Here is a 12,784-nt window from a genome sequence, read left to right on the forward strand (position 1 = left end):
AGATATGACTATATGAGTTCGTCTAAATTGAGTATGAGATTTGCGGAATTTAGTCCCGCTATTGTTTCTGACGTAATGTTCTCTTGATATTTTAAGGAGTTTAAGTGTTGAGTGATGTTACTCATCCTATGTTCAATTGCCTTATTGATTCTAATTTGCTTATCGTTCTGGGCAATCAATGAATTAATGGTGGTGGTGATGATATTTAGATCCTCTGCATCTAGGCTTCTAGGTACACACCTCCAACCTTTTGCTAACATTTCCGATCGTCTCTTCCTATTATTTGGTCTAATTTTTAATATAATGGAGTGCAGTTCGTTTAATTTAATTTTCAAGATATTGCTTAGTGATTTATTTACGTCTGTTGCCTCCTGCGCTACGTTATCAATCCCTGTTATGCGCATTTCTAACTGCTCTGTACATTTATGTACAATTCGTAGATAATTGCTGCTTATTCTTACACATCATAATGGTGTTATAGCGACATGGTTGTGGTTTAGGTTATGAATTCTCACATCTGCCCAAGTCACCGTCGTCTCCGCCAAGATACGTAGTCTGGAATGGAACGGATAGGTTAATTTAGTATTACTCAGTCGGCTTTTTAACGGTTTTCTTGTGTGTTTTTATATTAGTCGTGTCAGTAATCGTCTTTATGTCTTGCTCTTGGATTTCTACTCTCCTATATCTATCATAAATTGGGATGGTTTGGTCTTCGTTTTTGCTAAGACTTCTGGATTCCCAATATCCTCGTAATCTTTGCATCCTGTCGCAAACTTCGAATTATGTCTAGTAGCTTCTCGGTCGATGTTGTCCCTGGCAGTCATTATTGCTCGTTGCTTTGTCGAGTTTATATCGTCTAACTTTAGAGAGGTAGAATTTCCGAATATTATCTGTCGAGGTGTTAAATTTGTAGTTGAGTGTTTCGCGTCGTTGTATAAGGTTGTTATTAGTGAGAGTCCCCGATAAAGGGACAATTCTTCGACTTTGCGTCTATTCGCCATATACATTTCTAATAGTGTGTTGTGAAATCTTTCGATGATGCCATTACTATTGCTACTACTAGCGTGATGGATTGCCACACCGTGTGATTCCAGAAATGCCTTGAAATTTTGACTCCTGAACGACGTTGATTGATCACACGTGATCAGTTTAGGAAGACCAAAAGGCTTGAATAGGTTACGTCATCGTCATTTTTGTCAGCTTCTGGCTTATGTTCTAGTTCTTTCACTTGGTTATTGTACGCTTCAGCTCGCACTCTTGGTGTGAATAATATATAACTCTTGGTGTGAATCATATATCTGTATCTTACCTTCGATTGGCAATATATATGAAATTACACATATTACGAATCTGAAAATAAAAGAATACAAAACTAAATTATAGTACATTTTTTCTCTAATTTGCTTTACGAATTTTTCGATTACTAGAATCTATTACAAAGGTATCTTCATCTTCTTTAATTTTAACTGTTTTGAATTTGCTTTTTCTTTTTGATATTTCATTAGTTTTATCGAAAGCATATTGTCCTTGTTCAAATACAGGGTAATCTTGATCTTGGGTTTGGAATTTTTGATATATTTGAGTAATTGTTTTGTGATTCTTAATTTTTTGTAATGCTCTTTGATCTGCATTTAATTTCTTTCTTATCATTTTTTCCGATGTATAAATTGTGTGGAGTATTGTTCATAAATGAATGGATTTCTTTATTAATTTGTTTATTTGACACGGCTTATAGCGTTAAAGGATGCCCCACATCACGGAAAAAACGCTGCAGAATACTACCTAGTAAACCAATCCTTTTCAACCTTTTGGACAATAAAATATAACCCTTATGGCATATTTATTTCATTCAACATCAATACCATAACCGTACGCTCGCACCTTACGCTCAACTCCACTCATTAGGTTCTGTACAACATCTGGCTGCAGCTTCTTCTGTACGGAAACCACCTTTTTCTTCGTGTCTTCCTCATGTTTGACCTCCTTGAGATGCTCCCGTAGTGCCTGCTTTATAATTGCCTAGTATTTTTCGATGGACCTAAATTTTGGTGCGGTGGAGGGGTTCATGCTCTTGGGTACGAATGTGACCCGTTGGCTTCGTACCACTCCAGGACAGCTTTTGAATGATGCCATGAAGCTAGATCCGGCCAGAAGATCGTTGGATCCTCGTATTGTTATTTAACTGAGTGAAATCTAAATGACGATGGGTAGGCATGTAGAGCAAGCAGCACGTGGAGTGCAGATGGTTTAATAATTGGGGTCGACCTCAGCAGTTTCTGAAATCTCTTCCACCTTTTCTTCATTATATTCCTCCAGGCTGGTGATCAATGTACGGATTGAAGGATCATTCATTCGAGCCACAGGATCCATAGCCATCAATGTAATGTCTGCGCGCCCTTTTAGACGAATATATTTTCCAATGATTTCATCATTTTGTAAAAACGAGTTTTTGTATCGACAAAATAGCTGGCATATGATGGCTCAATCTCATCCGCGATAATAGCTGATGTGATGATGGATCTTTGCAACAATTCACGATGGATGGGACGACACTCATTGTTAGGCATCATCAATTTCACAAATCTCTGAGATTTGCCTAATGCCTCCAAAAAATTCATCATACGGCCCAGTGCTGTCTCCTCTCCTGCCATTCTCTTCAGATTTTAAAGTTCTGGGAATCTTCCGATCAGATACCTGTCTATTGTTGGAATGTAGGAACACTCCGTCCATGCCAGCATTGTGCAGACGTGGTCCATCATTTTGGATACTTGATTGTTGTTTTTTGTACGGGATACCAGAACATCAAACACGAATCGCCTGAATAAGAAAGACAAAGACATGGCGCCATTCGCAATCAGCAAATTGCCCAAAATGGGAGGGCTGTCAACCCAATATTGTACAACAGTTCGACCCGATATGGAGGCTAAGGCGCTGCCATATCGGTTTTTGAACCAACCCATGAAATTGGCTTCCGTCAATTTTCTGCCCAACGTCTGCAATAACACAGCAGACAATGCTAAGAGGTTATCCATATAAGCTGCGTTTGTTTGGAGGCGAACTGAGAGCAAATCAGGCATGTTAGGGAATTCCTTTTGTAGAGCAGCAATGAAGGCATCAGAATTGGCACAAGACAAATTGGTTATGCGTATTCCATTGCTGCGCAGCGCGACATTGATCTGATTTACATAATCCTCCTTTACGAGAGATGTGATGAGTGTGCAATAGGCTTTATACATAATATTGGGTTCATTGCTAATCCCCTCTGATCTATTCCCGTAAAATGCGCTCATAAATGAGACCCACATCGCAACATTTGCTTTCATAGACATGTCTACATTGTTGCTCAGTGTAACAATTTGCAGATCCACGAGAGGTTCAGTTCGAGGGGTCAGGTACCCTCGTGCTGGCAATAAATTCAATGTAGCTGTTGCTCCGTATTGTTGGTCCTGGATGGTGACTCTTGCCAATGGGGCAACTTTCCGGGCGAACCTGGAAGGAATTTCGGATCCGAGGATTGGGGGCCCTCTGGGAATAGTATGGCCCACCAGCCTAGTGTTTGATTGATTCCTCAACTTCCTAAGGAACTCAGCCTCGCTTGCATGCATGTCCTCTCTAAGATCTGGCATACGGTCGGACTTTATTTTCGCTCTTGATTCATTTTGAAGAATGATCAAGCGACCCTCCTCAAATGCTGATAAACTCGCCATTTTCCACTCACACAAATGATGCACGAAATTGATTCAAATGATTATTATTATTAATATTTCCGTATTGACTATTTCAACAGAAAAATCAGACGCTTCTTTTTTTTATTTTAGACTACACGTATTCATTTTCAAGTTCGGGCCTTATTATGTAGATTTACTTCCATTTCAATCGATTTAACAGAGAGTGAGCGGAACGTTACGTTTTCAACCAGTCTCCTGGAATCTTTACAGCAGGTCCTTCTAGATCTTGAACTGAAGACAGTTTCAACTCCTTAAGATACGCTCTCAATTCAAAGTGGTCCATAGTTCTGTCTAGGGCAGAGATGTTTTCATTAATTTCTTTTCACACAGTGAGTGTCCTTGAGACTCTAATAGAATATATCCGCTAAGCCGGAGCTGGTAAAAATCTGGTAGATCGATTTCTTTAAAATCTACTTTAAATGAGTATGATACAAACCCAGAGGTCATTAAGGATCCTGGAACTATAAATGCTCTCTTCTTTTCTAAGATGAGGGAGGCCAAACTGTCTGTTCGAATACAAGGAGTCTTACAAAAGACATTTACTTGGAACTGTTTAATCCATCCTTCGTAAGATGAGGTTGAGACAAACGTTTTAGATGCCCTGGCTGCATTTATCAAGGCAGCATTAAAAAAAGACCTTACAAGATGGGAGATTTGTGAAGTGTAAAAAATCTCGGTGATTATAAGAGAACATGTCTTTTTGATATATATTCATTCGCAAACTTTGAATATTTCTGCTTCCTCAGGAACATCAAACTTGTGCTAAACATTGAAGAACAGTAGTCCCGATAGATGCCGGAAGTCCTGCTGGACGTAAGTTTTATCATCCACGATGAGACAATGAGGCCTCATCACCATCTGGATGTACAGTTTCCAGGCTTACCGACCGTATTCTGCCGTTCACCACGATTTGGAGCCTTCTGCACATTGTTCGTTATCAGTCCCTCCCAGTCATCGGCTCTCTGAACGAAAGACTCGGACAAATTCAACTTTTTGGCCACACCCTGACCGAAGCGTTGGGATTTCGTTTAAACGCTTTCACTACACGCTTGTAACCCTGATTACTAGTAGAACATCCATTCTGGCCGCCTTTCTCCTTGCGTTAGATGCTCATAGTGGAGCCGTCTTTCATGTGTTTACAAAACGTAAAAAATAAAAATAAAAGCAAATATTATTTATTATCCTTAGGATCTTGTGCGCGCAACTTTTTATTGCGCGCGAAGACCTTCTTTCGTGACGGGAAAACATTTGTCTTTTCGGCTACTGCGTCATTCGTCGATTCTTTAATTTCCTCCCTCATCGTCAAAAGTGTCTTGGTGCTCGCGATCACATGCTCTTTCCTGCTTCTTGCACTTACGGGTGCCCAGTGTAAATGAATTGATTGTATTAATATATTTATTAACTGTACTTCTCATCCATCCTAGAATTTGTGGCCATTCTTTTTTAATGCATCTTGAAATTGCTCTCTATGTTGAATGACTTCTTTCTATTTGACCGTTTGTTTCATATCTGTATGAAACGGAGTTTTATAAATTTCGATATTTAAATTTCTCAATCTTTGTTCAATTACATTTGAACTTAACGAACTTTCGGTATTTAATACTATCATTTTTAAAACATTCCATTCACGCATTTTGGTAAGTTTTTCAAAGGGATTTAATTCAATGTTTCTATTTACGATTTTAATTGGCAGTTTTTTCGCTTGTCTCCGCTACTCAGATCCATTTTAGAAGTGTTGGAAGATATCCAATATAACCTTATATGGGGCCCTTTTTTCTATTGCCTAATCTATTATATCTTCGAAGCGAAAAGGTGGCAAGGCCTTATAAAGATATAAAAGGCGGTTTTCAAATTCCGACGTATTTATTATAGTGTGCGAAAGCGACATAGAAATTAGAACTGCAAACAGCGAGACGCTCTAGAACATCGCGAGCGAAGCCATCCATATTGCGAAAGGATAGAAAAGAAGACAATTGTTTTGCTTCTTCATTTGTTGTCACAGCTTTGGCAGGAATGTGTTCGCGAAACCAGGTTACTATGCTTCATTTTCTGTGCAAGCACAATGCTTTGTAGGCGATGAAAGCTATCTTGAGAATGGTGAAAAAAGGCTCGTCATGCGATTTACTTAAAATGACATTATTTTATTTTTGTTTTCAAGTGTTATGTTTGTTAGTCTGTATCCTATATAGCGGCAAGTTTGTAAAAATATAAATGTATGACCGTACAATGTCTAACAGATTGATGACGATGACGTGTTGATTGTGGGATATTCTCGTTTCTGCTCCAGATCGTTCGTTACAACTATCGTTGGCAATTGGCAAATCATGTAGGATTCAAACAATGAATATGAAACCCAAAACAAAAAACAACCTTATTAGTAATCGCATTGGAGAAAAACATTTCCTTCAGAAAAATTTCACCGTTATGATTCGTGTTTCATGAGCGATTTGTAAATATAAGCTTAGGTAAGATGTAAGCTCCTCTGAACTCAATGCAATTGTGATTGGAAATTTGAACCGTGATATTGAACACATATGAGTTTTGACAATATACTTAGTAACATGTAAAGTTACTAACCCGATTTTATACTATGAGACTTACCTTAACATCAGCAGAAATAACTTTAATGATCGAATGCATTTAATTGGAAGCACGTGAAGCAATTAACCATATACTGGAAATTCCAGACAGAAAGAAGACTGCTAACTGAAAAACTGCAGATGACTTCAGAACAATATCAGACTGTTTATAATGTATAAAAATATGAATAAACATAAGTTGTAAGGTGTTCAATTAGACAGATAAACACGTGAATCAGTGTAGAAATTTGGTTCTTACATTTTGCAAGTCGTGTTGCATCCAAGGCCTTATCTTTTCCAGTAGTTTATAACATGTCGGGAACAGAAAAATAAATAATCCGTTTATGAACGGAGAAAAAAATGTGTGAAAAATCAAAAAGTACCTTGATATCCTGTAAGTTGTTATATTTAGGACAATTCGAATCGTATCTACATAAAGATTAGATTATGACGTGTGTTAAAAAAACAGAACAATTAATTGTATTTACTAATGTATAGTACGTTAACAAATAGACTTTAGTGTATAGAAAATCCATTTTTTTGACAAAATTGGACTTGACCCACAATACGAATAAACATACGGCAATCACTACGTAAACCCGAACCGCGACCCGGAACTTGGTTGTGAATCCTGCATAATTTCTAAACGGATTCCCGCTTAAATACAACAAACAATTCGTACTCAATCGTGCTGGAATCCATATAGAAATCATTCAGAATTCCGAACCGATTTGATCGGGATGCGTTTGTACGAAACTGTCTCGGTTACGGTGGACTTATTTACGTACAGATTAGAAAAACTCACAGAAAGAGAAAAGCGGAGACACCATTTTGGTACGGTTGGAGTTTTCAGCTTTCAAGCACGGCTATATTATACCAACTGGAACAACGATCTATCCTGATAACAATGTGTTGACATGAAATATCGCGGCATACGGCATGCTGGTTTTCTCTGCACTTGTCTCTTGCTCTAAGTTTTTCTTTTGAATAATATACACTTAGATATTACGAAGGCGACTATACTCCTTAGAAAGAATTATTACAGAGATTTTTGTATTCAGTTTTTGTAAAATATTATGTTTAGTATTAGTAATTTTCATTTTTGAAACGATAAGATGATAGCCCGTGTAAAAACTACAAGGTTTATTTTGTACTGGTTAATTTGTTCTAAGATATGATGTATGCCTATTTTATAGAGTGTAATAACTATTTAGTACGAAAAGTATGTTTACTATATGTTCATATCCGAATTCCCGAAGTTATTATATTATACAGTGAATCAAATCCGAATTCGTTCACCATAATGTATGAATATATGTATTTTATAAGTGAAAAATAACAGATAGAATGGTGAATATACAATCACCATCTTTGTGCTACAAATTATCTAGCTGTCATTATCTCACTTTTTGAGATTCTGTGACCTAGTCCGGTCGATGTTAAGATCATATAATACCACATACCATTACCTCACAATACCAGAGCGTAACTGCTGCTATAACAAGTTCTACGTTCAGTTCTGTGATTTTCCACTCGAAACAATGCTAATTTTAGTCAAAGATATTGAATTTGGACTCGACGACAAAGATTTCATCTTTCCAATATTTTGCTAAAGCGGTGATATTTCGTAAATGAATAGGTAACTAATTCTGCGTTGTTCTCATTGATGAACGGCTTCTTGCGCAGAATAGACATTGTAATTGTCCGTTCTCATTACATTACAAACCGTAACAAATTTATATTTACTACAATGATTCAGTTGATTAAGGGGTTACATACCTTCTTATTTTTCAAAAAAATTGATTTTTTTTATTACTTTATCTGAAAGTACAACTCCTTGGAAATATTTTCCCAAATTTTTATAGAGATCCGAGCAATAGATCGAAAGTTACAGCGCTTCGTCTACCAAGCGCAGTGGTAACTAGAAATTTTAAACACGGTTTTCTCGAAATGTCGTTTTTTCCAAAAATGGTTTTCCGTGATCACGATTCGACACGGACTCACGACTTAACCGATGTTTTTCATTTTTTTTTCAATTGATCGTAATTAATTTTTCTCGTACTTTAACGATTCCTTTTTAATGCCTAAATTTTTGTTTTGCATATTATAAATTTTTTATATAATTTTCAGAGCTTAACACAGCGATTTTTTAGGAAAACCCCTGTTTTAATCCACCTAGAGGTGCAATTGTGCCTTTCTCATTTCTCCAAACCATGATTTAATAGCTGGTTCGTACAATATAACATTATGGAAATGTCTTTCATTCTTATTACACTTGGTAAGTATATATAAGAGCACCTTTTTGCATTCATCGCGGTATCGGTTTGAATCGGAGTTTTCTATGTGATCGCATTCCACAACCCGTAACTCCGGAGCCGGAAGTCGGATGGAGATGGAATTTAATATCAGTGTCCGGGTAGGTGCGGCGACGCAATACTCAACTGCATATTTTGCCTTCCATTTGAGACTTGGTTTGAGAAAATCGGTTCAGTCCGAAGAACCGATGTGACTTTAATTGTGGAATATGCCCGGAATTCCGGACTTCCGGAATCGTCGATAGTGGACAATATATTCAAAGAATGTTTGATTGGCAATCAGTGATCTAGATCTGCGATTAGAAGTAATTTGGTGACCTATTCAATAGTTTTTAGCCTCCGAGGTATTACGATTGTACCGATTTATATGGGAAATTCCAGTGTATCCTTACTAACACCCCTGTAACTCCGGAAGCAAGAGTCAGTACCGAATGAAATTCAGCAGCAGTCAATGGTAATACTGTATCTTTCATTTGAAATCAAGTTTGTGAAAATCGGTAGAGAATTCGTTGGGGAATGGGTGTGATATTAGCTTAGGAACTTGGCGGGTTCCCCAGGGGCGTCATGAATCGTCATAGGTGGCCAATGTGGTCAAAACTGCTTTGATTGATCACTAGTAATCCAGACCCGCAAACTAGAGTAATGTTACATCAATTTTAATATGTTTTACATCATTTGGACATCATGGTGGTACCAGTTTATGTGGGAATTTGCTGTGTGACCGCACTCTTCAACCCGTAACTCCGGAACCGGAAGTCGGATCAACTGAAAATTCAATAGCAGCTTATGGGAGCTTTCAGATGAAACTAAGTTTGCGAAAATCGGTTCAGCCATCTCTGAGAAAATTGTGTGAGTTTAAATGACACACACATACATACACACACAGACATTTGCCGATCTCGACGAACTGAATCGAATGGTGTATGACACTCGGCCCTCCGGGCCTCGGTTAAAAAGTCGATTTTTACAGTGATTGCATAGCCTTTCTTTATATGAGAAAGGCAAAACGTTCCCGAATGCCGGAAAAATTATTATTTATTCACCTAATCGTTAAGGTACGAGTAATTCTCGTTTTGGGATTTTAGTTGATCTTCATTCGTGATCACCGCAAACCTCTTAAATAAAAAAAGGTTTCGGGGAAAAAGCCATAACTCCGCCAATTAAATATATACTTTTATAATCATATGCTTGTTTATTGCACTGAAAAATGTGCTACCAGAATACTATAAGTTTGATGTAATGAAATCATTGCTTTACGCCTTTAAGTAAATTTAAACTTTCTTCACATTTTTCGCACAAAAAGGTATGTAACCCCTTAAATCTAGAGCGTTTTTTCATTACATCATATCTAACAGAAACGTCAAACGGAGAAAATCGCGTGCAAAAATTTCCTTGCAACTTTCAAATTTATTTAACAATTAAAGCACAGAAGGCTATTAATTCTACTATTACCTCTGCATTTATTCATTGCAGTATCGTATAAGCATGTTTTTCGCGAAGATAATAGGGAGATAATTGATAACTATTGTTTTATTACATTTTGCCGATCACTTTTGCTATTATGCTCTTTTACATATGTGGTCTTGGCAACGCCGTTTGTAGATGGTACATTTTACTGTGACATTTAGAGAGACGGACTTGTAGTTGTGATATATTTCATGTGCTGTATTGCAACCGAGAGTGTAGATATGAGGTTTGGCATTGGAAAACCATACTAACTACAGTCACAACGCAAAACACATCTACAAAATACTAGCAGAGCTTTGGTATACTATATATGACATTTTGACTTTGAAGATTAAATTAACATACAAAGAGTTATCATTTTTCTCTATTATTTGTGGACGATAAAGAGTCAATGCTTAGCTTTTATTTGGAATAATAAACTCAGTTTGTTTACATTTGTTAGATATTACGTTTTGAATAAACGGCGTTGCTTTTCCTATTACCACTGTAAGGGTTACACGAAACAATATACGTGGGCGATACTTTTTCTATGAATTTTCGTACAGGTGCGACCATTTACATGAAGTAGAAAAGCGCCCGGATGCAGTTGGCCGCATCGGGAGTCTATCTAAATTTGTATTTTGATAGTCCAGGTGGAGAGTTGCGATCTTCGTACATCGCAATGTACCTTTTGTACCGCTAAAAATGCCATGTACTGTCTGATAATAACCAACACAAAGCGGTCGTTTAGGATTTTATGTAATTCACTACACCCTTCTACATTTTGATTCAATTATATGGACACAATTGTTCTTGAAATTATTTTGCTTAAGTAAGTGTACCCAATCGATGTGTCACATCCGTGAGTTTTGCTGCTTTACGTACAAATGCAATCAACACTAAATTCTTTCAAATTCTTGGTTTAATCACATGTAACTCACCGATAACAGAATGCAAACTACATATGTACGCGTTCGTTGAATTGTAATGGTCTTCCAATGGAAGGATACGTTTCCATTTTTTTCTCATCGTTTACTAACTAATACTGGAAGCCGGCTTTCCACAGCAGGAAAACCGAAAAAATGAGCACCCGACTAGGGGCAGATCACTTGTGATGCATTTTTAAAAATCAGCGAAATTAAATGCATTTCTTTCCATCTAAATAGAAATTCATAATGTATTTTGCGTTGCGTGTAAGACGTCAAAACCCAGTTCCACCCGCAGGTACTGTCAACATGAAAATGATGACGTCATCGTGGATTGGAATATGTTTATTTTATTTATTTCGTCTGCGGCATCCCTGTCAAAAAAATGCGGACGAACATGGTCAGGCGATTTAATAAGTTTGACGTTTGACTCAACTCGCCTGTGCTAATTGCCCCTAGGAACAAATGCAATTTGCGAATGCGATTTAAAGGCAATTTCAATACTTAGACAAATTTTCTGGCGGCTGAAATGGACTTGGTTTTTTTTGCGTTTTTCAAACATGGCGGTTCATGTTTGGCTTAAGCTTAAAATTGTTTTTTGAACAATTGGTGTATTCTTACTTGTATTTTGTTTGTCTTGTGCGCTTCATTTAGCTATAAGTTGGTGGTGATTACCTAGTATACTGGTAAGTATAAGTGAGTAGATAATGAATCCGAAAATAAGTATTATTTGTAATTTTCATATTAGGCAATTAAGGGCGATTAAATGCGCGTTCCGTGGGCGATTTGGGAGCGATTTAGGGGCGGGCTGTGCGGCATAAAAATGACGGCGGCAAATCGCCCAAATGTTGCATTTGAAATAGCCCACTAATTGCCAGCAACTTTCTGGCAAATTGAAGGGCAATTAGCGCATCCGAGTTGGCAAATAGCCCCCCGTTAGCCAGCAACTTGCCCTTTTTGACTGGGATATACCCAGCCCGGGGACAACTTGACAGCTCCCATATATTCAACTCATGAGCAAATTTTGCGGTGATTTGGTGATGTCATGGCGGCTCGAATGGAGCAAAATTTGAAAAAGGCGCATCCCTTTTATTATTTTTCATATCTGTAAAAAATAAACAATTTAAGCATTTCTATCATTAAATTTTTTTCGCTGTTCAAATTAGAAGCTGTTCTTATTCCGCCATACCTAAACAGAAACATAGATTCCATTTTAAATATAAAAAATCCAAAATAAAATAAAATTCGATTACCCTCTCGCAGGTTGATGGGATTGACGGTATTGTAAACATCATCAAGCCACAATAGGTTCAATAGAGTTATCTAAATATAAGGACCTTCGCTCTTTTTAGTTTTTATTTGCACCAAGTTCTACTACTAAAGGTTAATTAGCTCTCATGTTAATAATCCACCAAACATTATGACTACTGAGGATTTGATTTATATAAGAAGCCCGCTTCAAGATGTTGATTACAATACGCCTCGATAGTGGTGTGTCGAGGAGGCCGAGAGGGCTGATATGAGCCTTTTATCTGTTCTATACCTTTCCTCTATTTACCAGCTCATAACCAACAATCAACCAATAACAAATAGATAATTGAGAAAGGATGTGCTATGTGTGGTGATTGGCTATTCAAGTATTAGTAGTGTTTGAAGTACTAATGTATGTCTCATGTGATGATCATAACTTCAGCTGTATCTTGTACCTATCTAATCTATTACGTCTCTTATATATTGTCTTTTATTTCTTCTTTTCGAGTCCTATACTGCCATTCTACACCCGCCTTCAG

The sequence above is a fragment of the Topomyia yanbarensis genome, chromosome 2 (assembly GCF_030247195.1).
Source record: "Topomyia yanbarensis strain Yona2022 chromosome 2, ASM3024719v1, whole genome shotgun sequence".
Classification (NCBI taxonomy): domain Eukaryota; kingdom Metazoa; phylum Arthropoda; class Insecta; order Diptera; family Culicidae; genus Topomyia; species Topomyia yanbarensis.